We start from the raw sequence: 25,015 nt of genomic DNA, 5'->3' as shown, positions 1-25,015 counted from the left end.
AGATGAACTGGCTGCAGAGGTGCCTGGAGAAGGCCCTGGAGGCCCAAAGCATGGCTTGGCTCACCACTGTGGCACACCACACATGACCACCACCAGCAGAGAACAGGGGAGTGCATTATGGAGTGGGCCAGAAGTCCTCGGGGCTCTCTCCGTGCTGGGCAGCCGCAACTTGCACGCTCGCGGCCCGTCTGCATCCAACAGAAGCCACTAGGAAGGAAAAGGGTGAACTGTCCCCTCTCCCAACAGCAGCCATTTCACAAAACCCCAAGGCCCCCCCCCCCAGGCCTTGCCAAGAGAGGAGGCAAGACCCCCAGGCAAAGGACGGCTGCACTGGGAGCAGGAGGGGGGCTGTCCAGGGCGCCCAGTGGATGCCAAGCCTGAGCAGATCATTTTCCTGACTGCCGACAGAAAAGACTTCCAAGTTCAGCCCGACATGCTCCACAAAGCCGTTTGCACTACAAAAGAAAACATCTCTGTCAGGAGCAAACGGAGAAGATAAAATATTCCTTTGCTGCAAGTGCTGGAATGAAAATCTCTCACTGCTCTAATTCATTCTGCCACACAAACACCTCCTCTGAGGAACAAAAAACCTCACTGAGCAGCTCTGCTGAACACGGACAGAGGCCTGCGGGAGCGGGGGCAAGCTGTGGGGGCAAGAAAGCTGGTCACTGGCCAGGACAGGCCTGAGAAGGGGGCGAGGCCAGGCAAGTCCGACCTGGAGCAAACCGGCTGCCATTCTCAACCTGAAGACACACTGTACAGGTCTGCTTTGGGCCAGGGGACCCATGCCTGGGCACCAAGGGGTCTTGTCCCTCTGCCTAGATCAGCTCTTGATCTGCTGAGAACAGCCCTTCAAGGTTCTCTTCAGTTGCAATTAAGGAAGCGCAATTAAGGGAGTGGGGGGGGGAGAAGAGAGAGCAAAAGTTATAGGCATCAACAGAGCTCTTGGGCTTCTGGACTGGAAGGCAGTATCACCTTCCTCTAAGGAGCTTATCTATTTTTTCACATTTTCATATCACCTTCCTCCAAGGAGCTCAGGGTGGTCTCCATGGTTCCTCCACTCCTTTTGTCCTCACAACAACCCTGCAATGTAGGTGAGGCTGAGAGACAGCAACTAGCCCAAGATCACACAGGAAGCCTTGTGGGAATTCGAACCTGGATCTTCCAGGTCTGCCACCAGAACCACTGCACCATCCTGGCTCAGAGCAGCTTGTGTGAGATCAAGCCCTGGGCAGCCTCAGCCCCCACAAGCTCAAGGCTCATTGAGAGGCCTGCATTTAAGACAGGCTGGGTTGGGGGGGGGGCGGTTAGCCCAAAAGATTTCTCTATTTCTCTCATCTGCACCATGTTGTGCTCTATCTAAGGAACCACAGGAAGGCCCTCCACACCCAGGTGACCAGCACCCTGCCCAGAAAAACCCAACACATGGCCTGCCAAACACACCTGCCTGGTTGTGGAATACCACCAAGTGGCTGCCAAGGAATGGGGGCCGAATCAGCCCCAGCTGGGTTGAGCTGGGCCTCTGCCACGGTAGACAATGATACAACATACACTGATGATCTTTGATAGCTGATTCAGACATCATCTTGCAACTTGTCCCTCAAAACGGCCACGGTGCCAGAGGATTGGAGAATAGCAAATGTCACACCGATCTTTAAAATGGGAAAGAGGGGGGACCCGGGAAACTATAGGCCGGTCAGCCTAACATCTATACCGGGTAAGATGGTGGAATGCCTCATCAAAGATAGGATCTCAAAACACGTAGAGGAACAAGCCTTGCTGAGGGAGAATCAGCATGACTGTAAGGGTAAGTCTTGCCTCACAAACCTTATAGAATTCTTTGAAAAGATCAACAGGCATGTGGATGCGGGAGAACCCGTGGACATTATATATCTGGACTTTCAGAAGGCGTTCGATACGGTCCCTCACCAAAGGCTACTGAAAAAACTCCACAGTCAGGGAATTAGAGGACAGGTCCTCTCCTGGATTGAGACCTGGTTGAAGACCAGGAAGCAGAGTGGGTGTCAATGGGCAATTTTCACAATGGAGAGAAATGAAAAGCCCCAAGGATCTGTCCTGGGACCGGTGCTTTTCAACCTCTTCATAAATGACCTGGAGACAGGGTTGAGCAGTGAGGTGGCAAAGTTTGCAGACAACACCAAACTTTTCCGAGTGGTGAAGACCAGAAGTGATTGTGAGGAGCTCCAGAAGGATCTCTCCAGACTGGCAGAACAGGCAGCAAAATGGCAGATGCGTTTCAATGTCAATAAGTGTAAAGTCATGCACATTGGGGCAAAAAATCAAAACTTCACATTATAGGCTAATGGGTTCTGAGCTGTCTGTGACAGCTCTGGAGAGAGATCTTGGGGTGGTGGTGGACAGGGCGATGAAAGTGTCGACCCAGTGTGCGGCGGCAGTGAAGAAGGCCAACTCTATGCTTGGGATCATTAGAAAAGCTATTGAGAACAAAACAGCTAATATTATAATGCCGTTGTACAAATCGATGGTAAGGCCGCACCTGGAGTATTGGGTCCAGTTCTGGTCGCCACATCTCAAAAAGGACATAGTGGAAATGGAAAAGGTGCAAAAGATGATTACTGGGCTGGGGCACCTTCTTTATGAGGAAAGGCTACGGCGTTTGGGACTCTTCAGCCTAGAAAAGAGACGCCTGAGGGGGGACATGATTGAGACATACAAAATTCTGCATGGGAAGGATAAAGTGGATAGAGAGATGTTCTTTACACATAACACCAGTACTAGGGCACATCCACTAAAATTGAGTGTTGGGAGAGTTAGGACAGACAAAAGAAAATATTTCTTTACTCAGCGTGTGGTTGGTCTGTGGAACTCCCTGCCACAGGATGTGGTGATGGCATCTGGCCTGGACGCCTTTAAAAGGGGATTGGACAAGTTTTTGGAGGAAAAATCCATTACGGGGTACAAACCATGATGTGTATGCTCCTGATTTTAGAAATGGGCTATGTCAGATACAAGGGAGGGCACCAGGATGCAGGTCTCTTGTTGTCTGGTGAGCTCCCTGGGGCATTTGGTGGGGCCGCTGTGAGATACAGGAAGCTGGACTAGATGGGCCTGTGGCTGTCCTTATGTTCATCATTGGAGCATAAGAAGAGCCCTTCTGGTCAGGGGACCCATCCAGTCCAGCTTCCTATGTCTCACAGTGGCCCACCCAGATGCCTCTGGAAGCACACAAGATACCAGGATACTGTTGTCACTTCCTTGCATCTGGTATTCAGAGATGGGCTACAACACCAGGATGTTGTGTATCCCCATCATGGCCTGACACCTGTGTTGGACATTTCCTCCAGCAATCTGTCCAACTCCCTTTTAAAGCCATCGAGGCCTACACACCATCACCACATCTTGTGGCAAGGAGTTCCATGGGTTAATTACACACTGGGTAAAGAAATCTTGCCATTTGTCTGACACTCAACTTTAGTAAACGTCCCCTAGTTCTGGTGTCATGTGAGGGGGAAAAGTATCCGTATGCCCGCTCTATCCATTTCCTTCATAATTTTATGTCTAACCCAGACCCCACAACTTCAGACATCAGTGAACGTATTGGTGCCTTTCATCTGCTTGTGCGTGTGCGTGTGTGTGTGACATATTCAGACTGGCACACAGCTCTCTGAGAAGGAGCTGCTGCCCCAGGAACGCCTGGCACAGAGTGGGCCTGTCCACCTCTGCACTGTCACCGACAGCAGCAGCTGTCTCAGGAATTCTTCCCCCCCCCCCGGTGGTGCTGACAGGGCTTGAATCCTGGACCATCTGCCTGCAAGCAAGGGGGGGTTCTGCCATGGAGCTGTGGTCCCCCTGCAGATGGGAGAATTGATCTCCCACCCCCACCCAATGGCCCAGAGTGCCATTGCTGGCATTTGGGCTCTTTCCACACTGGCCTTGCACACAGAGGAGCCACTTGTGAAATTGGGGGCGGGGGGAAGAAGACCGCAACTCTCTCTTGTGCACAGCCAGATTGCTTTGTGCAAGAGCTGCTGGTGTTGCAATCTGTAACCGTAGAAAAGCAGGGAGACGGTCAGGTGCTCCTTGAGGACTCCAACCGACAGATTTTATGTTTGCATGTTTTTGTAACACCTTCCCTTAAAGGGAAATATAATTTAAAATACGATTACTGGCGTGTCGCTACCGTCTTTTCAAAGGCTGCGTTGTGGAGAGATCATTATCGGAGGCTGATCTTCTTGCAGAGACTATTATGCAAATCCTTCTCCCGTTCTTCAAAAAAGACATTTTCCTTCATAATGCAGAGAGTGGCTAATAATAATAATAATAATAAAAATTGTGCAGAAGCCTTTGGCAAAATGACATGGGGAGGATGTAACCGTTTTTATGCTTACTGGCACATTTCTTTGGGCCTTTCAACTAGATTTTTTTTCCACAGCTCAAGCTGATAAAAAGCCTGAATCTTAAATCCTGGGAGAGAGAGGGGGACCATACATCACAGGGCTGGTAACAAACAAGACCTTCGTTCTACGCACCCTTAAGTGGCTCCTGAATCGATGCATGCTGCTTAACAACTGGCAGCCACTGGGTGGCACAAGGTGTGAAAAACAGGTCTGTCCTAGATGGGGAGATGCCCCAATCCAGGGGCTTCACTTGGCCACTCAGCTCCTTGGAGCCACCAGTTGGTTTCATGCCTGCACTCTCCAATCTACAGGTGCTTCCAGCATCAGGGCAACCAGAGCTGGTGCACCATCTGACCAGCCACCCACCCGCCAGGCCCCCTCCCCCATTGGCTTTGCACAGGCTGCCAATCGCAGCTCTAAAGAGATCCATCTCGGAGTCATAAGAACATGGGAACAGCCTCACTGGACCAGGCCAAAGGCCCATCTAGTCCAGCTTCCTGTATCTCACAGCGGCCCCACCAAATGCCCCAGGGAGCACACCAGATAACAAGAGACCTGCAAGGCTTCCTGGGAATTGTAGTTAAGAACATAAGAACAGCCCCACTGGATCAGGCCACAGGCCCATCTAGTCCAGCTTCCTGTATCTCACAGCGGCCCACCAAATGCCCCAGGGAGCACACCAGATAACAAGAGACCTCATCCTGGTGCCCTCCCTTGACAGCTGAACATAAGGACATAAGAAGAGCCCCACTGGATCAGGCCAAAGGCCCATCTAGTCCAGCTTCCTGTATCTCACAGCGGCCCACCAAATGCCCCAGGGAGCACACCAGATAACAAGAGACCTGCATCCTGGTCTTGCATTGGTCAATGCCTTGCATTGTAGCCCATTTCTAAAATCAGGAGGTTGCACATACACATCATGGCTTGCAACCCATGATAGATTTTTCCTCCAGAAACTTGTCCAATCCCCTTTTAAAGGCATGCAGGCCAAATGCCATCACCACATCCTGTGGCAAGGAGTTCCACAGACTAATTACACACTGTATAAAGAAATATTTTCTTTTGTCTGTCCTAACTCTCCCAACATTCAATTTTAGTGGATGTCCCCTGGTTCTGGTGTTATGTGAGAGTGTAAAGAGCGTCTCTCTATCCACTTTATCCTTCCCCTGCATAATTTTGTATGTCTCAATCATGTCCCCCCTCAGGCGTCTCTTTTCTAGGCTGAAGAGGCCCAAACGCCATAGCCTTTCCTCATAAGGAAGGTGCCCCAGCCCAGTAATCATCTTAGTCGCTCTCTTTTGCACCTTTTCCATTTCCACTATGTCCTTTTTGAGATGTGGCGACCAGAACTGGACACAATACTGCAGGTGTAGCCTTACCATCTTCAATTCCTTAATAACTCTTGGGTGGATGCCATCCAGGCCCGGTGACTTATTGATCTTTAATTTATCAGTGAGGTCTGAAACATCTTCTCTTTTAACCTCTATCTGACTTAATTCCTTAAGTCACACACACTGTCCATGGTTTGCCCACAGACACATGGAGGACATGTTGAACCACAGGCCACAGTCATGAATGAGGGATGAGTGATGGGTCGTCGGGCATTTCCAGGAAGCTTGGATGGAACCAAGTTATTCCCCTCAGTTCGGTTCCAGGCTGGGACTCTGTGCTGATATAGCTCCAGTCGGCACAATGGGAGAACTGGGGAGGACAGGACAGAGAGGGGGCCCTACCAGTTCTTCTGGACCTCTTGGAGGCTTCCAAGGCCACAGGTCACAGAACCCTTCTAGGCCAGCTGTCCAGAATGCCATGGGGAGGCCTACACTGTGCTACTCTGCTCCTATCCGGATGGCTGTTTCTGAAAGGGGGTGCCAGGGCCTTCTTGCTCTGTTGGTGTGGCAGTGCTAGAGGCTCTCCTTTCATCTACTTAACAGCTGTAAAAAAAGAAACCAACTGCTGAGCGACGCCAACTGGAGAATGGAGGGGAAAGGCCCACTGTGCTGCATCACAAGCCAGGGGGGTGCTGTGCAGGTGCTGGACTGTAGCCTGGGCTCAGGGATTGATGATGACGAGGTGCAAGAAATGGATGCTCGGCCCAGACAAGAGGGTGGAGCTGGTGCATGGCTGAGGCCCACTTTGCGAGATTCATATCAAGCACCTGTTTGGGGGCTCCTCCCTTTAAGAGACCAAGAAACCAGGCAGGATATTGGGGGGGAGGAGAAGAACTCCTTTGGGCTGCTGCTGGCTTGCCAGACAACATGGGGGGGTAACCCAGTCTTTCAAGTTCTCAGTTTAAGTTTAAATCATGGGGGTGGGGAGCAGCAGCTGCCCCAGTCCCACTTGGGATAATGCCCCATGCTGCTGGTAGACAGTTTGGCTGGCTGGGGAGCAGGGACCACACAGTCAGGCCAGCCCAGGAGCCCTGGTCCTTCTTGCCAACTGTCCAGACCCACCCTAGTACCAAAACAACTCGGTTTTCATGGGCTAGAGTTGCTGGCACCAGCTCTTCAGCCAGGTCACTGACATGCAAGTGGGGCACTGCAAACAAGGTGGGTGATGAAACCAGCTTTATGACATGCAGCATGTCTTGTGGATGGCTCCAAGAGTGGCCTCAAAACAGTCTGTGTAAAGGCTTCCTTCTAAAGAGAAGACATTCCACAGAGGTCCAGGCACAACCGCTGGATTCCAATCCAGACATCAGCTCCTAACTTTCCATTGTCGCCAACCACAATTGTCTGACTCTTTGCAATCCTGGTCTCAGGCTGCAACCCAATGCACACTTAGTGAGGAGGAAGCTTGAAGGAACCCTGGTGGGACTTACTTCTGAATAAACATGCAAAGAATCAGACTGTGACGCACACAGAAGCTCTTGACTCTTGAGAGCCAAAAGTGTCGGAAACCAAGGAGTGGGAAGCCCTGCCTTCACCCGCATTAATCTATCCCAGCCCTTGGATTCAGAGGAGACCTCGCTGGCAGCTGCCACACACCAGGTGCAGCGCCTTCCCAGTAGCGGCCTCCATTGGGGAAGAGCTCCTCTCTCATCCTGTCTTGAGACATTCTCCTTTAGCAGGCTTTTGCCATCTTGTTCAGTGTTGCTACTCTTTGCAGTGGTTCATTTTATCAACGGTAGTCTTGACTTGTTTCGATGGTTTAGGGCAGGGGTGTCAACCATAAGGCCCACGGGCTCTCCCTAAGCCCAGCAGTGCCACTTCTGCTGCGGGTCTGGGAGGGAGAGACGGAAGGAGGCCTCCGAAGGGGCCAAAGAACACTATGGGGGAAGATGTAGATCAGCTATTTTCAACCACTGTGCTGTGGCACATTGGTGTGCCATGAATGGTCCCTAGGTGTGCCTAGGGTGTGAATTTGGGAGAGGGTCATTTATTAGTAGAGCCATTGGGGGATGTGAGGTTCCCACTGGCAGCACAGTGTGCCTTGTTAATTTTCAAAAAACGGATGACCATTTTTGTGCCTTGCCAGTGTGCCTTGAGACTAAAAAGGTTGAAAATCACTGGCATAGACCAAGAAGGGTGAGTGAGGGAGCCCTGGGAGCTCCCAGTTATCATGCAGGTCGCTCTTTCAGCAGTGCCACTTCTGTCAAGGTGTAACTTTGCAGAGCACCTCTCAGCTGCTGAACCGCAAAGTGACACTGCGGCAGAAGGGGTGCTGCCCACGTGATAATAGCCTAGATGCCTTTAAAAGGGGATTGGACGAGTTTCTGGAGGAAAAATCCATTATGGGGTACAAGCCATGATGTGTATGCGCAACCTCCTGATTTTAGGAATGGGTTAAGTCAGAATGCCAGATGCAAGGGAGGGCACCAGGATGAGGTCTCTTGTTATCTGGTGTGCTCCCTGGGGCATTTGGTGGGCCGCTGCGAGATACAGGAAGCTGGACTAGATGGGCCTATGGCCTGATCCAGTGGGGCTGTTCTTATGTTCTTAATTGTGCTTGAAAATATGGTCAAGATTTCCACATTTTCTCTTCTGTCATTTGCAGCTCATGAGTTACTAAGTGATAACAAAATGCTCATTTTTGGCCATTATTTGCTTGATCCTGCTTAATGATGTCACCTCAGGCCTTCAGCAGGCACCACGTATGCTATTTGGCCCACTACATGAAACGGGTTTGACATGCCTGTTTCAGAGTTTGGATTGATTACACACCAATATGGAAGCTTTTTGTTGGAAAAAGTGGTTTATAGAAGTTAAGACTTTTATACACCAAGTATTCACAGCAGACCTCTCCGGAAGCTCCTTGAACCCTTATGGCACAATCCCCCAACCTCGCACCCGCCACTCCACAGCAAATCTTGTGGCTTTGCTGAGTCGGCACATTCCAAGCCCATTGGTAACTTCTCCTCTCTTCAAAGGCTCCTGCCTTCTGCCTGCTGCCACCCCCAATTCCATTCTCACCTCACCAGCTCAGCAGGGGTCGGCAAAAAAGAATTGCCGGGTGCCAAGGGGAGAGTGCTACAAGATGAATGGCAAAGCGGCTTCAAAAGTTGGGCACTGCACATGGCATTAGCATTTTAATTGTTATGCATCTTTTTAATCTTCCTTCACGCTAATGACTTTACAGTCTTCAAAAAAAGAAAAACTGCTGAGAACCAAAAAATAAAAGAATCTGACATTTACAGACACAACTTAGTTCGGTAATGAGAACTGAGAAACGGCTATGTACAGCGCATGAAGCTGGGTTTCTGCACACGTCAGGAAATGCCATTTTAGGGTTGTATCCTTAACTCTGCCCTCTTGCAAAGATGTGCTCAAGCCTCAGGAGGGGAAAGGAGGGGAGGGGCTGTGCCCCAGCAGCAGAGCAGCTCTGCAGGCAGATGATCCTGGCAGGTTTACTCTCCAGGCAAGGCTGGAAAAGGCTGCCCCAGAGTGCCGCTGCTGCCGCTGCACCGAGGCAGCAGGGACAGGGTCGAGGTTGGTGGACCAAGAGTTTGGCTGGCGGCTTCTGGGCGTCACCTGAGGCACCTCGCTGCTTCGCAGAGTAGCTGGAGAAGGTCACAGGGAATGTCCACAACAGGCCATGCTGCCATCTATGGAAGCCTCCCACAGAGGACTATGGTCAGGGAAGGCAAAGCTACACAACTATTCAATCAGTGCCTTACATAAGTCACGGCTACATGTCCATTCCAGCAGGCCAGGCTCTCTTCCTCCCCCTCACAACAGCCATGGGAGGCAGGCCAGGCCTAGAGGCAGCAACTAGCCCCAAGTCACCTCAGTGAGCTTCATGGCTGAGCTTGAGCTTGGTGCTCCTGATCCTTGTCGACATGTATCCTTCTGCCGCACAGAACAGGCCGACAAGAATGCATTGCACAGGAGCCTCGCCACAGAGCACCACTTCCAGAAAGGGGGGGGGAACAACCACATCTCCTCTAGCAGCAAATGAGGCCTTCTAGCACCCCCAAGGTTAAGCCAATTGAGTCCAGCAGGGGCTTCCACGGCTCATGGGCTGCTTCATCAGATGCAAGGTGGACTCTCGCCCACGCAAGCTTCTGCCAAAACTGGTGCCCAGTCCTCTCCAACTTACCAGTGCTGAGGCAGCTGGGCCAATGGGGTGCATGTTGCACTCTGGGGAAGGAGGAGTCACAGAGACCTCCTAAGGCAGGGGTGCTCACACTTTTTTGGCTCGAGAGCTACTTTGAAACCCAGCAAGGCCCGGAGATCTACCAGGGGGGAAGGAAGCGTCTGACAGACACCCCCTTTGATGTATGGTGCCCCTGCTGGACCAGGTCAGAGGAGGCCCACCAAGTCCAGCTTCCTGTGCCCCACAGTGGCCCACCAGATGCTTCAGGAAGCACACGGGAGGCCTCTCCTCTCTCCCCACCCCACATACTGGGGGCAGCCACAGGTCCCCCCAAGAGGCACATGCCCAGCCTTGCTGCACTACGGGGGGAAGGAGCTCCCCACTCCCCACCCCCCCAAATTCTTTGTGGCTGCGCCCCGAGACCAGCAGGGAGAGGGAGGCGTCGCAGGTCCTCCTCGGAAGGGGCGGGGGGCTTCCCCGTTTCCATGGAGAGGGGCTGCGCGTGCAGGCGGGGGAGACACTGCTCCCACCTGCCCTCCTCCTGCAGCGGCGGGGGGGCCAGGGGGGTCGTCTCACCTGTCAGCCCCGACCGAGAGTGGCAGCGGCCGCAGCACTTATCTCTGGGCTCCTACAGGGGCGGCTGGGCCGGGCATGGCTGGGCTGGGTTGGGCCGGACCTGACTGGAAGGGAAGGGGAGGGTCACTCAGGGCCTCCCGCGACAACCGCCATCAGAGCGACTCCATCTCGAACTCCCACCCCTCCCCCCTTCCGCTATGGAGCCCCGGGAAGTGCCTCAGTCCAGTGGAGCCCAGCTCCCCCTCCCGCCACCGACCACTTTAGCTCCTGCTCTTCCGGCAGGCAGCGCCACAAAACTGATGAAACTGACTAGAGACTAGTTTTGTTGCTGCATGCCTGAAGAGCAGCTAAAGTGTCAGTTTCAGTGTCAGTTTAGTGTCAGCTAAATATGTCAGTTTCGTCTAGTCACTAGACGAAACTGACATATTAACAGTTTGGAGAGACAGGGCTCCGCCTACTCATTTTGCCTCGCGATCTACCGGTAGATCGTGATCCACCTATTGAGCACCCTTGTTCCCTTATGTCGGGGTTGAGCAGTTGGATAGGCTTGGGCCCTGGACTAGTCTTTCCAGGGCTGCAAGGCTCTCAGCTATTTCCACAGAGGACCAGGTCTCCCATGTGATCCAGCACATTATTGCTGTTCCTGCTCAAGCAGCACAACATATATTTATATGCAGAAGCAGATCAACCTATCTAGAGTGTGGAGCAAAGGCTATCTAGAGTGTGGAGCATTAGGACAAGTCAAATGCCCCCAAAAGGAAGGCCATGGCAGCGCACACAGCAAAGACCACTCCCGCCCTCATCCGCCAGGGCAGCTCTGTTGAACTGGGACACAGGAGGAGCCAACATCTCAAGAACAAATCCAAGCACCAGCATCTGGGAGGGGTCCTGAAATGTCCACCACCCCTTGGCCAGTTCCTGGGCGACAATTCCAAACACTTTGTGCAGTGGAGGGAGACGGCCACTCTGGGCAGAGCCCCAGCAGTCAGCAGAGCCCCAGCAGTCAGGCAGGCAAGCGGGCTCCTCTTGCCACAGGGCCACCTCCATCGACCAGGCTCAACCACAAAGCTGCCAAATCCCCAGCTCCTGCAGAAGCCAAACATGAATTGCGGCTCCAAGCCTTGATGGCCGCCACGCAGCCCGGGTTCTAGTGGCTCCACTGCCCACCAAAAGCCCTAGAGATGCCATGTGACTGCCAAGCCCTGGAAAACGGGGGATTTGGTACTGGACCCAGCAGCAGCCAAACACTGATCAACATTTGCTATGCATCCACCCAGGAAAGACAAAAAATGCTCATTTGGGGCAAGCCTGGGAGTCCCAGAAGAGCCCCCACCAGCCACTCCAACAGAGACCAGCGACAGGCTACTCCTCGGCACAAACCTCCTGGCACCACCCAAGACGTCTTGCTCCCAGCCAGAACAAGGAGCCTCCTCAGAGTCCCAGGGAGCAAGAAACTGTTCATAGCCTCTGTAATGTTTCATTTGTAGGGATTTCCTGCCCCATCCCAGAGTAGGGTGGGAGAATATGAATTGTAATACAAAAATAAGTCATCTTCCATCCATTTTATTTGTTGCTGATTTTATCCCCCAAAGCTTCCAACCCTCTAGATCAGTTTTTCTCAAACTGTGGATTGGGACCCACTAGGTGGGTTGTGAGCCAATTTCAGGTGGGTCCTCATTCATTTCAAAATTTGGTTTTTAATATATTAGACTTGGTGGTACGTGACTGCATTTGGGGAAATGTTACAGCTCTGTACTTTTAACAGGCTACTATATATATGCTTTTAACAATGATAGTCAATGGGACTTACTCCTGAGTAAGTGTGGGTAGGATTGTTAAAACATTTCCTGCTTGATGAAGTCACTCCTGGTCATGACATCACTTCTGGTGGGTCCTGACAGATTCTCATTCTAAAAAGTGGGTCCTGGTGCTAAATGTGTGAGAACCCTTGCTCTAGATGAAGGAGAGCATCTGCATGAATAAATCAACAGAAAGCTGACCTAGAAAGAGTTCCCATTCTCCAAAAATAATACCCTCTTCGGCTCTGCTTGGGGGTGGGGGCAGCCACTCATAACACCCCCACCGTTTAACAGTCAAAAGGCCTCCTGGCAGAACCGCCCAGACTTTGGCCCTGATGAGTGTCCAGATCATGTACCCCAAGAAGCACTGACCAGTTGTGGCTTGAGCCACAGACACAAACCCCACTCCACAGTAAATTCCTGTCTCAACACACACACACACACACACACACACACACACACACACACACACACACACACACACAAGAAGTGTGCTGAAACTTTTCAGAACCCTGCACTTCACAGACATTATCGGTTTGGTTTCTTCCCTTCTAAACCTGGTCGTCGTCCCCTAGAAGGCCGGCAGGCAGGCAGCCCCTGGCCAACAAATCACAGCTCCTCACAAATGTACAACGGTGAGTGACATGATGAAAGAGGCCTGAAGCCAGCTGAGAAGCCTCTTTTGCAAAGGAATTCCCTGCAAAGCCAAACTTCAAAGTGCCACAAAAAAGCACCAAGTTGGATAGGCCTCTCCCCTTCCTCGCGAGAGGCTCTTGCTCTGCCTCACCAACACCCCCAATCCCTGGTCAGGCAATGGCTTTCCCCACCCCATGAAGCTGACCAAGCCCCTCTAAACAGAAACCAGGCAGTGTGTCACCTGGTGCAGAAGGCCAGCATTTCACCTCTATGAAAGACCTCCTCCCATGCAATGCCAAGGGTGGTGGGCGTGGTGACATACCACTGTCCCCTGCTTGTTTTTTGGCTATAACTTTTGATAGAATAGAGATATTTAACCATGGTTTGCTTCATTGCATTCTGCATGAAATTACACATTGAATGATATATAACATGATGGTGTTATTAAAAATACCAAAATTTAAAAAATCTTGGCAAGTAGTGGCGTCAGTCCCCCATGCACATCACCCAGTGTGGCCTGCACACCCCCCCCCCCCCGTGCAATGCCTCTGAAACCAAGACAAAATTCCAGCAGCGATTTAACCCAGAATCCCTCCACTGGTACCACCAGAGCTGCAGGCAGGGCACCTGCAGAAGCACCTGTCTCCCAGCTGCCAGCCACTTGCTGTTGCTCCTGTGGCCTGCTTCAGACCCCTGAAAATGTTCAGAGAGAGTCCTGAGCTGGGGGCCAGAGGAAATAGTGGCTCCTCCAGGGTCTCCCACCCACCCACCCCTTCCTGGGCCAGGGCTGCAGTCTCCTTCCTCAAACCAGACTTTTGCAGAGTCAGCACCAGGTACTGCCTGTGAACTGCCCCACTGCACTCTTGAGAAGTGCCATCTGGAACAGGATTTGGCCACCTGCCTCCCTACTACAGAGGCCACCACTGGGAACGTGTCCCCCCCCGGCACCCGCACCGTTGGCTGGGCAGAGCAAAGCCTGCTCTGGTCCCAAGAGGCTCCCTTAGAGTGCTTGGGTATTTACTCCTCCTCTGCTGAGGTGCCCACCAGCACCCATCTAAGGGGAAGCAGCCTGGGGGGATGGACGGATGATGGCCACTCACATTTTATCCCACCATTTCTACTGCCCTTTGGTGGTGACAGACCAAGGGAAAGAGGAGTCAGTACTGCCGCCCTCCTAGGCCTGCAAAGCAGAACGCTGCTGGAGACCGCTCTCTTCTCCTGGTGAATGAAACTGTGGACAGCCCTGGCTCCCCTGCCCTCAATGACCCCCCGGAACCTGCTCCACTCATGTGCAGTCCCCAGCAAGTCCCATCATCACAGCACCAACATGGCAAACCCGAAACATGCAGCAAGGACCACAATGTAGGCAGCACCCTTTAGCCCGCAGCACTTGGTGAGAGCAGCCCAGGACTGCAAAGCCCTCAGAAGCCTGTGAGAGAGAAGAGAGGCAGACAGGCCGACCTGAGACTGCGGGCCTGGAAAATCTTTTGTCCCTGCCATACAGCGCAGCAGCCCTGACAGGAAGAGAACAGTCATAAATCCCGCACTGTTTACCAGGCCCAACTTGGACGGCTCTGCACATCTTTTCCTGCCAGGTGGAGACCCGCACCAGCCCATCCATCACTCAGGTCACAAGACGAGTCCTTGGCCTGCTGCCCAGGCATCCATCGCCCGGCCTTGCGGGGGGGGGGGGGGGCTCTTCAGAGACGTATCGAGCGCAGAAAAGATTCCCATTAGCCAGGCATGGAATGGAGATGTCATGTTTAAGTACTCCTGTACTGCGCACCACCCTGGACGCGCACGTCCTGAAGCACAGTGCAGGACCTCCTGAACGACAGCAGCTCAGTGAACTGGGAGGCCCTGGAAGTATTTCCAGGCAATCTGCAGTGTGCCAGCCAGCTGGGGTTGGGGAGAAGAGCTCTGCGGAGTGAGGGCCCAATCCTTTCCAACTTTCCAGCACTGATGGAGCCATGCCAATGGGGTGTGCGCTGCATTCTGTGGTGGAGGAGAACTCACAGAGGTCTTCTCAAGGAAAGAGAACATTTTCCCTTACTTTGGGGCTGCATTGGAACTGGAAAGTTGGATCGGATTGGGCCCTCAGTCTGCTGTCCCTCCATCAGGAGCACTCCAGGATGCCAGGAGAGAAAGAGCAGGGGCTGCACCTGCTGGCAGACACCTCCCTGCCATGCCACAGACCAGCAGGACAGACCACAATCAGGCTTCTTGGCAAGGGAGGGAGCTGGTTCCACTCTGCCATTGCCCCCTCCCCAGGAGAACCAGAGGAGCCCCTTTCACATGTTCAGGGTGGCCTAAGAGAGGCCACAGCCTTCTTGGGCAGGTCCCATCAAGACCTGACTGGAGAGAAGGGAACCCCCTGGCCAGGCTGTCCTGTCTCCCCTCTCCCCCACATCAGAGCATGCCCAAATGCTCACACACCTGGGCAGCCCAGGGGCCTGCCTCCCCCACAATGGCCCAGGAACAGCCCCCCTTCCTGTAACTCATAAGTGGACAGGGGGTGCCTCTGTCCCCCAGGAAAGCAACGTGGCAGAGGGAGTGCCCCCCCCCCAATGAGTTGCAGGAAGTTCAAGCTCTTCTCCTGGGAAGGCTTCACTGGGAGGGAGGACCCTTGGTACAGGGGAGCTACTGGGGGCTGTCCACCAGGGGGTATTGGGGGGGAACTGTCCACCTGGGAGTACAGGGGGGTACTGGGGCTGTCTACTTGGGGTACTGGGGGAGCTGTACCAGCTGGGGGTACTGGGCACTGTCCACCAGGGAGCACTGGGGGGGTCATCCACCTGGGAGTACGGGGGGGTACTGGGGGCTGTCCACAGGGGGCACTGGGGGGCAGTCCACCTAGCGGTGCTGGGGCAACGGGGGACGCTTCTGCAGAGGGGCCACGTGGACGGGGTGGGTGGGCACCCTGGCCACGGAGCCCCCGCCCTTCCTGGGGAAGCAGCAGCCCGCAGCGGGGCGCGCCCACCCAGCACGTGTCTGCGGCGCCCCTTCCCCGGCAGAGCCTGCTTACCTGCTCCTGGTTCCCGGCCGGGCTGCTTCCTCCCTCCCCGGCTGGCTCCTCCCGGCAGGAAGTGATGGTTGCGGCGGCCGGCGGAGGAGGGGCGGCGGCCGGAGGGGGCGGCCTGCAGCCCCGCTGGCTTGCTTCGTACCCCGGGACTGGGCGCGATCTGGGCGCGTCTCCTCGCAGGCAGGCCCTTTCCACGGCCGTTCTTTCCCGGGAGGAAGCTCCAGTGGCTGCAGGGGGACTTACTTCTGAGTAGACATGCATAAGCTATGCTGACAGCTGGGCCCCGGCTGGACCGCAGCAGCTCCCGATCTGCCCATGTGCGGGAGCTAAGAAGAGGGCAAAAGCCTGCGCCCATTTTACAGTTGGGAAACTGAGGCTCAGCCAAGACCACCCACTGGGCAGAACTCAAAAGCCACCAAGTCGCTGTGGGCCACCCTCCCTGGGCAGAGCTGTGCCTGGAGACCCCCCAGGCCCATTTGCTCTAGCAGGTGCCCCTGAGCAGCACCCCCTTCCTAAGGGCTGTTGGAGGGCATCAGCCCCAATTGGAAAACTTTGAAAGAGACCAAGAGGCAGACCTGCCAACGCCATAGAAGAGCCCTTCCTCCCTCAACCCCAGAGAACTGGCACCTCTGGGAACAAGAAGATGTGCTGTTCTTCAGTACTGTGGCACAGACTCAGGGAGGCAGGAGTCCCCCTCACTACTTAGTGCACAAATTGGATGTTTTGGGGGTCAGCTGAGACCTCCCATCAGGAGGTAGCCCTCCTTCCACACTAGGCCACAACAGAAGAGGGGAAGGTCCCCCAGGGAGGGTTCAAACACCCCCATCTGTCCAAGACAGATGCAGCCCCTGGGGCTCCTATGCCAGGATAGGTGCTATCGTGAAGAGAGCAGATCAGACCACTCCTGCGCCTCTCAGGTGGGTCAGGCAGAGACCGCTCGCTGTCCAGGGGCACCGCAAAACTCCCCAGGGACCAGAGGCCCAGCCCTGGGAAAGAGAAAATCTCTTCCATGCATAGAAGAACTTGCCAGCCACCCCCATCTAGAGTCCTGGGGGTGCTCACATTTTTCAAAACCGTGCAAGGGAGACATTTGACAAGAAGGCAGCGCAGGGCGCCCAGGGCTTCAGAATGTCATTAACACCTGGTGTTTAGGAAAACAGTGTGGAGTCAAAATAAATGCACTGCAAAATAATATTTTTTAAGGATGTTGTATTTGCATGTGAAGCCTGCCCTGGATTCACAATGAGAGGAAAAATGTGCGCCTTCTGAATCCTAACAGATGACCCCACCATGAGCAGGGCCTAGACCAGCACTCCATGGCCCAGCAGTACTCTGGCACAGGGGCGTCCTCGTCCTCTGCAAACACTGGGCCCAGGGAGCTCAAAAGCTCAGAGAGCTCAGAAGCTTCCGGTTTGCACACAAGGACCCCAATGCATTCTGTGCCAAGTGTCAAGGAAATCGGGGAACAGACAGAAGCTGGAATGAAGGAGAGCAGTCCAGCATGATGTGGTGCTAATTTGATGTGAAAGAAAAGGGTGTGGGTGGGAAGCCAGCAACCAGGGAGACCTTGCACACTCACGCAATAGAGGCAGCCCTGGCAATGTTGGCAGCCAAAGGTGCTCAACTGAGGGTCAAAGGTAAGTCGCCTGGGCCGGGCTGGGCCTGACTGGAGGTGTAGTCTGAGGTTGAGCCTGAGAAAGCTAAAAAGGTTCAGCTTGGGTTTCGCCTTGGATCAGAGACCAGAAAGCTCTGGTTAGAGTCAAGCATTCCGACAACCAGTCTGAGGCATGTCTTGCAGCTGCCTGTGGAATCTTGGAAAGCACAAGAGCTGTGCAGCCAGCACAATGATCGCATCAGGAGGCTCAACTCGACAAGTCTATGAGAAAGGTGGTATATAAATACCATAGCACATAAATCAAAATAAATAACTGGCCGCCATGGCTGGCTCGTGAACAAGCAACTTTTCCATGCACAAGCCCGGAACCAGCCTCTAGAGCAGCCATTTTCAACCACTGTGCTGTGGCGCACTGGTGTGCTGCAAATGGTCTGCAGGTGTGCCACAGGAGTGTGGAAGAGGGTCATTTATTAGTAGGGCCGTTAGGGGATGTGAACCCCCACCAACAGCATGGTGTGCCTTTTCAAATGTCAAAAGACCGATGGTGTGTGTCGTGACAATTTTAGTACTTTGTCAGTGTGCCACAAGCTGCAAAAGGTTGAAAATCACTGTTCTAGAGCCTGGAGTGTTGTTCTCAGCAGGACACCAACCTTCACAGGCAGCCCTGACAGTCACCCAGCAAGGCAGAGTCGAGGGCTGGGTATCCACACCCTCCTTGGCCCTTTGGCCCATTGCCAGGCTTCACAAATGGGAATGAGGTCGCAGCCCCACCGAAGAGCCCCAGATTGATCCAAAGCCTTTCCTGGAAGGACAGACCCTCTTGAGCCTGGGAGAGCCACTGCTGCCGCCCCACATGGCCTGAATGGCAGGCAACTCCCTACCCCAGACACGACCCTGAACACCATCAGTCCTGGCCCTTGAAGAGCAGCAGGGCCAAAGCGATCCACATGGAGCACCCCCCACGGGATCAATATACCTTTAATTCTGCAGAGCTGATCGGTTTTTTATAGCTGCCTTGATTGCAGGCTGAAGTGACATCACTGCTGGCACCAAGATTGATTTCCCTCCTCATGAATATTCAGGCAGGATTTCAGCCGTATTAATATTCTGGGGAGGAAGGAGGCAACGTACACTCTGATTTAATGAGTGATTGTAAATATGTATCTGATTGATGACATGACAGGAAATATTTCAAAAGGCATCCATAGCCGAGTCCGATGCTATTATTGGAAACAAGGGGGGGAGCAGCCCCAGCAGACGGGGGCCGGGTGACAAGACAGGAAGGCCAGGCTGGAGTCCGCCTGGAGAACGAGAGGGCAGTGTGACTGCCGTCCTTTCCTGTTGCACTGAGGAAGGGAATTTGGTGCCAAGCCTGAGTGAACAGACCTCCCCAAACCATGAATGGTGTCTCCTCAGGACAGCCTGGACTCCCTCCTTGGGGGCTTCATAGACCCACCACTGCTGTGACTCCCTGGGAACAGGGCAGGAGATCACTGCTAGAGACCCATTGAGCAGCTGTACCAGTTGCATACCTGGGCCTGTATGTGACACCCAGGGCAGACACTTGTCACCTGAGGATGCTCCTCTGGCTAACAGAGCAGGGCGGCAATGCTCAAGCCCCCAGCAGTGACAGGACACACCAGTTCACAAACCCCTGCAAATGCCTTGCACTCCAGTCACCACAAAAACAGCCAAAATTAAAGAGTTAAGCTAAGTTTTGGGCAGGGTGGGGAGGGTAAGGTTCCAAGGGGGACTCGATGCAACGCCCCTTGAGGCCAAGCCCAGCCCCTGCAAGCCAGACTTCCTTCACTGGATGTCTCTGGAACCTGGTATCCCTTGCCAGGGAAATTGAACACACCACATTTCACTCTGGCAGGATGAAGAGCATGTTCAGGCTTGATGGAAAGGCTGACCAGCAAGAACTGCCAGGCCACAAAGACCCCCCTGCAGGGACCAAACTGCACCGCTGCTGAAATGGATTAGAATTCTCATGGCGCGTGTGTGCAGGGGAGGGGGGGCTGCTGCCTCCTGGTTAGGAGTAATATGGGGCAGTTCAGGCACTTTTGGGGTACAGTTGCATCCTGAAAGAAGTGGGGCGGTGGGGGGGTGGGAAGAGTCAGGTCGCGATATGAGTTTGCAAGGAGGCTTCATCAAAGGCCCACAAGGGAAGAGGCCTGAAAGACAAAGATGTGTTTATGAAACCAACCCTGTCCACACGAAACGAGTACAAGCTTCCTCCCCTGCCAGAACGCCCTGGCAGCCCTGGCAACCAGGGAACACAGCCAGCTCCCCTCTGAGTCAAGCAACTCTTTTGCTTGGAGGTCAAGGATCATACAGCTTGGGATGCTGGGAACAAAGTCTGACTACCTGTCCAGAGTCTGCTGGAAACGGGGGCCTTGGCATCTCATCACACCACATGCACAGTTCCGAAACCCACTGGAATCAGCCCAGCCCAGTGCAAAGAGATGCTCTCAGCAGCCAGAGCCTGGCCCACCTCCAAGGAAGCTCAACAGCCACTGCCAACATATTCCACGGCTACTCTGGCCAATTGAAAGAAGCTTCTTCCTGCAGCAAATGCTGAACCAACATTTTGATCTGCTGCCAGCCCTTCTTTCTCCCCCCCCCCCAGACCATGCACTGCCGGGGACAGGAGACCGTCAAGGTCACCAAAGCATCAATGCTGCACTGTGAAGGAGCCCAGGCAACAGAAGACACCTCTGCTGGTCACTTCCTTTGGGAAGCGGGTGGTGGCGACCCTGCCTGCGATGCTATCTCTGCCTTGGTTGCCTCAAGTCTTCTGTATACTCCCCCACCTCCTAACTGTCCCCCAGACCCACTGAGACACATGCTTGTGCATTCACATGTTGAATGTGTGTCAGGCCTGCACTTCACCTCTGTTCACGGGAGCCCTTTGGATCCACCCAGGGTGGTGCCCAGGCTGGCAAAGCAAGACTCTTCCCTGTTCCGGCAGAGAATAAAAACAAGGGCTGCACGGCAGATTCTGGAACAGGTAACCTGAGAGTCAGGATTTGATCTAGCAGAGCCTGGAACACAAACCAAGAGGGTGGCAGCAGCTGGCACCTTCAGAGCACCCACAGAGCTGCTGCTGCTCCTTGCTTGCTCCACCCTGCAATTAAATAAAACGCCCCCCCCTTCCTCCTCCAAAGGGAGCCTGAACCGGAGCTGTGCTACAGCTCCTGGAGTGTCTCACAGAAAAGAGGGGTGTGAGCACCTAACAAGAAGATGACCAGCATCACAACAGAGCAGCCACCTTTGGGACACCACCAGGCTCTGCTCAGGGGGTCTCGTCTCAGAAAGGGGGCTGGAACAGGCCCCAAAAGGGCAACCAGAACAGTACAGAGGCTGGAGACCCTTCCCTGCAAGAACAGATCACAGTGCTTGAAGGCTGAGATGAATTGGGGGTGGGAGAGCGATGAATAAGGCTTTGAAAACCACTGTGTGAAAATGTTTTGCCTCCTTTCAGCACCAGAGGGCAGCCCAGGAAGTTGACTGGCAGCACATTCAGGGCCTCTGCGCACAATGAACATGATTGACTTGGAGCATAGATTGTTACAAAATGTGGCAAGGAACTTCTGAACTGGATGGCCTGAAAAGGAAATTAGATCTCTGTGTCTGTCAAGGTCTATGAGCCAGGAGGGTCACATGCTTCCAAATGCCAGCTTGGACTGGCCAGGTGGTTCCTGCTGCTCCTCTGCCCTGCTCTGTCACTTCACCCCGCAGAAGCATTCCCCCCTCCCCCATGTGCTCCCTCCTTTGCTTTCTCTGCCCACCACTATCACCAGAACCAGTGGCATCACCAGTGCATGGGGCCATGGTCACCCCCATGATGGACCTCCTCCCATGCAGTGGAGTCCTCCCTGGACCTTGGGCATAGTGATGCACCATCACCTGCCCTGCTGGGATAGAATAGAGATATTTCAGTGCAGTTTGTTTCATTGCATTCTGCATGAAATTACACATTGAATAAACAGTGTTTCTCACACTTTTAGTACCAGGACCCACTTTTTAGGATGAGAATCTGTCAGGACCCACCAGAAGTGATGTCATGATCGGAAGTGACATCATCAAGCAGGAAAAATTTTAACAATCCTAGGCAGCAATCCTACCCACACTTACCCAGGAGTAAGTCCCACGTACTACCAACCCAGAGCCCAATCCTAAGCATGTCTACTCAGAAGTAAGTCCCATTGCAGTCAATGGGGCTTACTCCCAGGAAAGTGTGGATAGGATTGGGCTGCTAGTTGATAGTTCCAACCCAGTTTGAGAAAATCTTGGTATTTTTGAATAATGTCATAATGACATATATTATATGTATATTATTATGTTATATATTATGTCAGTGTTTCTCAAACTGTGGGTCCGGACCCACTAGGTGGGTCACAAGCCAATTTCAGGTGGGTCCCCCTTCATTTCAATATTTTATTTTTAATGTATTAGACTTGATGGTCTAATGACCATGGTATGTGACTGCATTTGGGGAAATGTGACAGACGTGTACTTTTAACAAGCTACTATGTATATTCTTTTAACAATGATAGTCAAGGGGACTTACTCCTGGGTAAGTATGGGTAGTATTGCAGGCTAGGATTGTTACAAATTTTCCTGCTTGACGATGTCACTTCTAGTCATGATGTCACTTCTGGTGGGTCCTGACAGATTCTCATTCTAAAAAGTGGGTCCCAGTGCTAAATGTGTGCGAACCACTGTATTATGTTATATATTATTCAAAAATACCAAGATTTTCACAATTTTGGCCAATAGTGGTGTTGCGCCCCTGCACGTCATCAAGTGCGGCTCGCACCCTGTAGTGACGCTGACGCCACTGACCAGAACCCCCTTGTCTCTTGCTGAAATAATTGTGTTATCACAGAAATTTGACTCCCCTCCAGTCCTAAACAGAGCCCCCAAGGGACTCCTTGTCTATGCCCCAATTCCAATTCCAGTAAATACATTCAATGAAGATTGGCCTATCAGTGTGAACTAGCCCTGATGGCTGCACACCCTTTCTGAGTTCAGTGGCAGCCAGTGTCTGAATGCCAGCTTTGGGGGGGGGGGGCAATACTGGGAGAGAAATGTGCCTCCTCCCTCCTTCTGCTTGTGGGTTTCCCAGTGGCATCTGCAGAAGACAGGAAAAAGCTGAACAAGACTCTCAGGACTGGATTCAGTCACTGGCCTGTTTTAGTCCAACATCTTTTTGCTTAGCTCCAATTGTCCAGGTGTATGAGAGCTTGGAACAGACACACACACACCTTCAGTGTCGCAGAGGAGGCCTCCTCTCCATGAACTTTCGCATCATCATCACTCTCACAAGGATCACAAGCCACCCTGCAGACCTTTTTCGGCAATTACTGAATGAAAACTGTGTCCACAAGTGACATTTTCTTGGCAGGATCTCTTGCTTCAAAGGACAAGGGAAAGGGGGAGTTCCAAGGCATACAGCTGGCAGGTGAATAAATGAAAGGAGGCCTTTATTCTCCTTCCCTCTCACACTCCAAGAGCTATGGAAACTGTTTTGACACTGAACAAAAGGCAGAAACAGTCCTCTATTTTCCCTCCTCCAACTCCAGCATCAAACAAGAACCCTAAGGGAAAACACAAACACACTCCAACCTGCAGATCTCTTTGCCACAAACCAAAAGGCAGCTTCTTCTGAGCTCCTTAAACAAGCTAGCTCAGGTCACAGGCCTTTACTGAGTGTGCGCACAAGCTTCCAGGTCACACAGGACTCCGTGAGTGCCTGACTTGCACACAGCCCGCCACCAAGGGCAGCTTGTGCCACCTGCCCAGGCAGCAGGGCAGGTGGCACAAGGCATTTAAGGTGCTGAATTTGTGCTACCTACCCAGGTTTAATAAGGTTTTGTCTGTGAATGAAGCTGATGGAACCCAGAGAGAATTTACAAGGTGGAATCATGCACTCCAGCCAGGATTTTAATCAAGTCAATCACTGCATCTAATTTCCACCATTTTGAATCAAAGTTGTCCAACCCACCTTTTCTGAAGAACTGGACATCAGGAGAGTCAGGTTGCAGGATCAGGGCAAAGGTCCAGTTCACCCAGCATCACCCTGCTTCCCACAGCAGCCCATCAGCTGCCCCCTCAAAGGGACACCTACAGATGAAGACAGCCACCTTCTCCCACCACTCCCCTCGCCGCCACGCCCCCCCCCCAGCATTCTGGAATGCAGGCATTCTGCCCCTAGACCCAGAGGGAACTGGAAGTCAAACATTGCAAATAAAGCCACTTAGCTTGCAAGATACAAGACACAGACCTTGAAACCCTGAAAGTGCACCATTGCTTGCACCTCTGGGGGTTGATGTGGCCACCCAGAGGTAAAGGCCCACAGCCCACGCTCAGGGACACTTGTTGCCTTCATCACAGGTGCCTGGACAGGACACTAGGGGTTCTGGGGGCAGAATGCTGGCAAGCAGCTTGTCTTGGGAACAAGGTCACTGCAGCAGAAAGATGGGAAAGGTGGCAGACTTGGTATTCCCAAGAGGACTCAGGGCTCAGAGGCAATGCAAATCCCAAATTCCTCATGCTTGACAAGGGCATTGAATATTTAGTATCACACACTCCTCATTGTGATGTTGCAGTTCAGCAGCTGCATCAACCAGCCATCTTTGCTGGGATGGCCTGCCAGGCCTCAACACACACCCACACAGCCCTTCATCTGCTTGGTGTACAAGCCATAGACAATTGGGTGACACCCCCCCCCCAGGCACTTCCTTTATTATAAAATTCCTTTTCTCCAAGGTAGTAGTGGGAGAGGGGAGAAGAGGCACATATTCTGGTTGACCTTCTTTCCCTTTTGCAGCTAAAAGCTGTTTGGGGCATTCCCATCAGAGATGCACATAGAACTGTTCCATCCATCCACTGCACCTTGAGCCAACCCACTCCCCTGTACACCCTCCATCCAAGAAGAGACATGGAGGGAGCTGATTACCACACTGACACTTGCCTGATATTGAAAAATAAGACTTTCCCCCCACTGCGATGCAGGGAGGCTCCCAACAGACCTTTTGAGGCCTCCTGTGTTCCTTGGCCAGCCCCGCAAGGAGCACTGATTGCCTTGGTTCAGCAGGGGGTACCTTCCAGAGCCTGCTGCACTACTGCTGCAGGACTGTAGACCCAAAACTCTAGCAGGCAGGCAGGCAGGGCTCAGCAAACAGTGGCTAATTCATGGCGCTCAGCACTCCAGTCCAGTCACTGTGAGAACTGACCTGCAGAGATACGTCTTCACGAGTGGCTGTTTTTTTCTGTCTGCATACACCCAACCCAGAAGAGATTCCTGTCTTCAGTGGGTCTTCCCAGGAAGTGGCCAGATGGTGGGGGAGGAAGACAGCAGAGGATTCTGAGAATCAGAACCTGGCTGTGATCACAAGAGACGGAATGTGGCTCCCCAGGACAAAACTGGGCGATGCTCCCTGAGCCC

At 53.0% G+C, this 25,015-nt stretch overlaps 1 protein-coding gene across 1 annotated transcript in view; it reads right to left on the bottom strand.

Annotated features, from left to right (window-relative positions):
* Positions 1–15,978, bottom strand: part of NACC2 (NACC family member 2) — a 54,390-nt gene extending 38,412 nt beyond the window's left edge. Inside the window, exon 1 of the mRNA XM_066610683.1 lies at positions 15,951–15,978. The gene's annotated coding sequence lies outside the window, so the exon portion shown is untranslated. The remainder of the gene's footprint in view (positions 1–15,950) is intronic.
* Between the last annotated feature and the right edge of the window lie 9,037 nt (positions 15,979–25,015).

This window comes from Tiliqua scincoides, chromosome 16, assembly GCF_035046505.1.
Source record: "Tiliqua scincoides isolate rTilSci1 chromosome 16, rTilSci1.hap2, whole genome shotgun sequence".
Classification (NCBI taxonomy): Eukaryota; Metazoa; Chordata; class Lepidosauria; order Squamata; family Scincidae; genus Tiliqua; species Tiliqua scincoides.
Note: the sequence above shows the minus strand (reverse complement) of the source record. Positions and strands in the feature narration are given on the sequence as shown.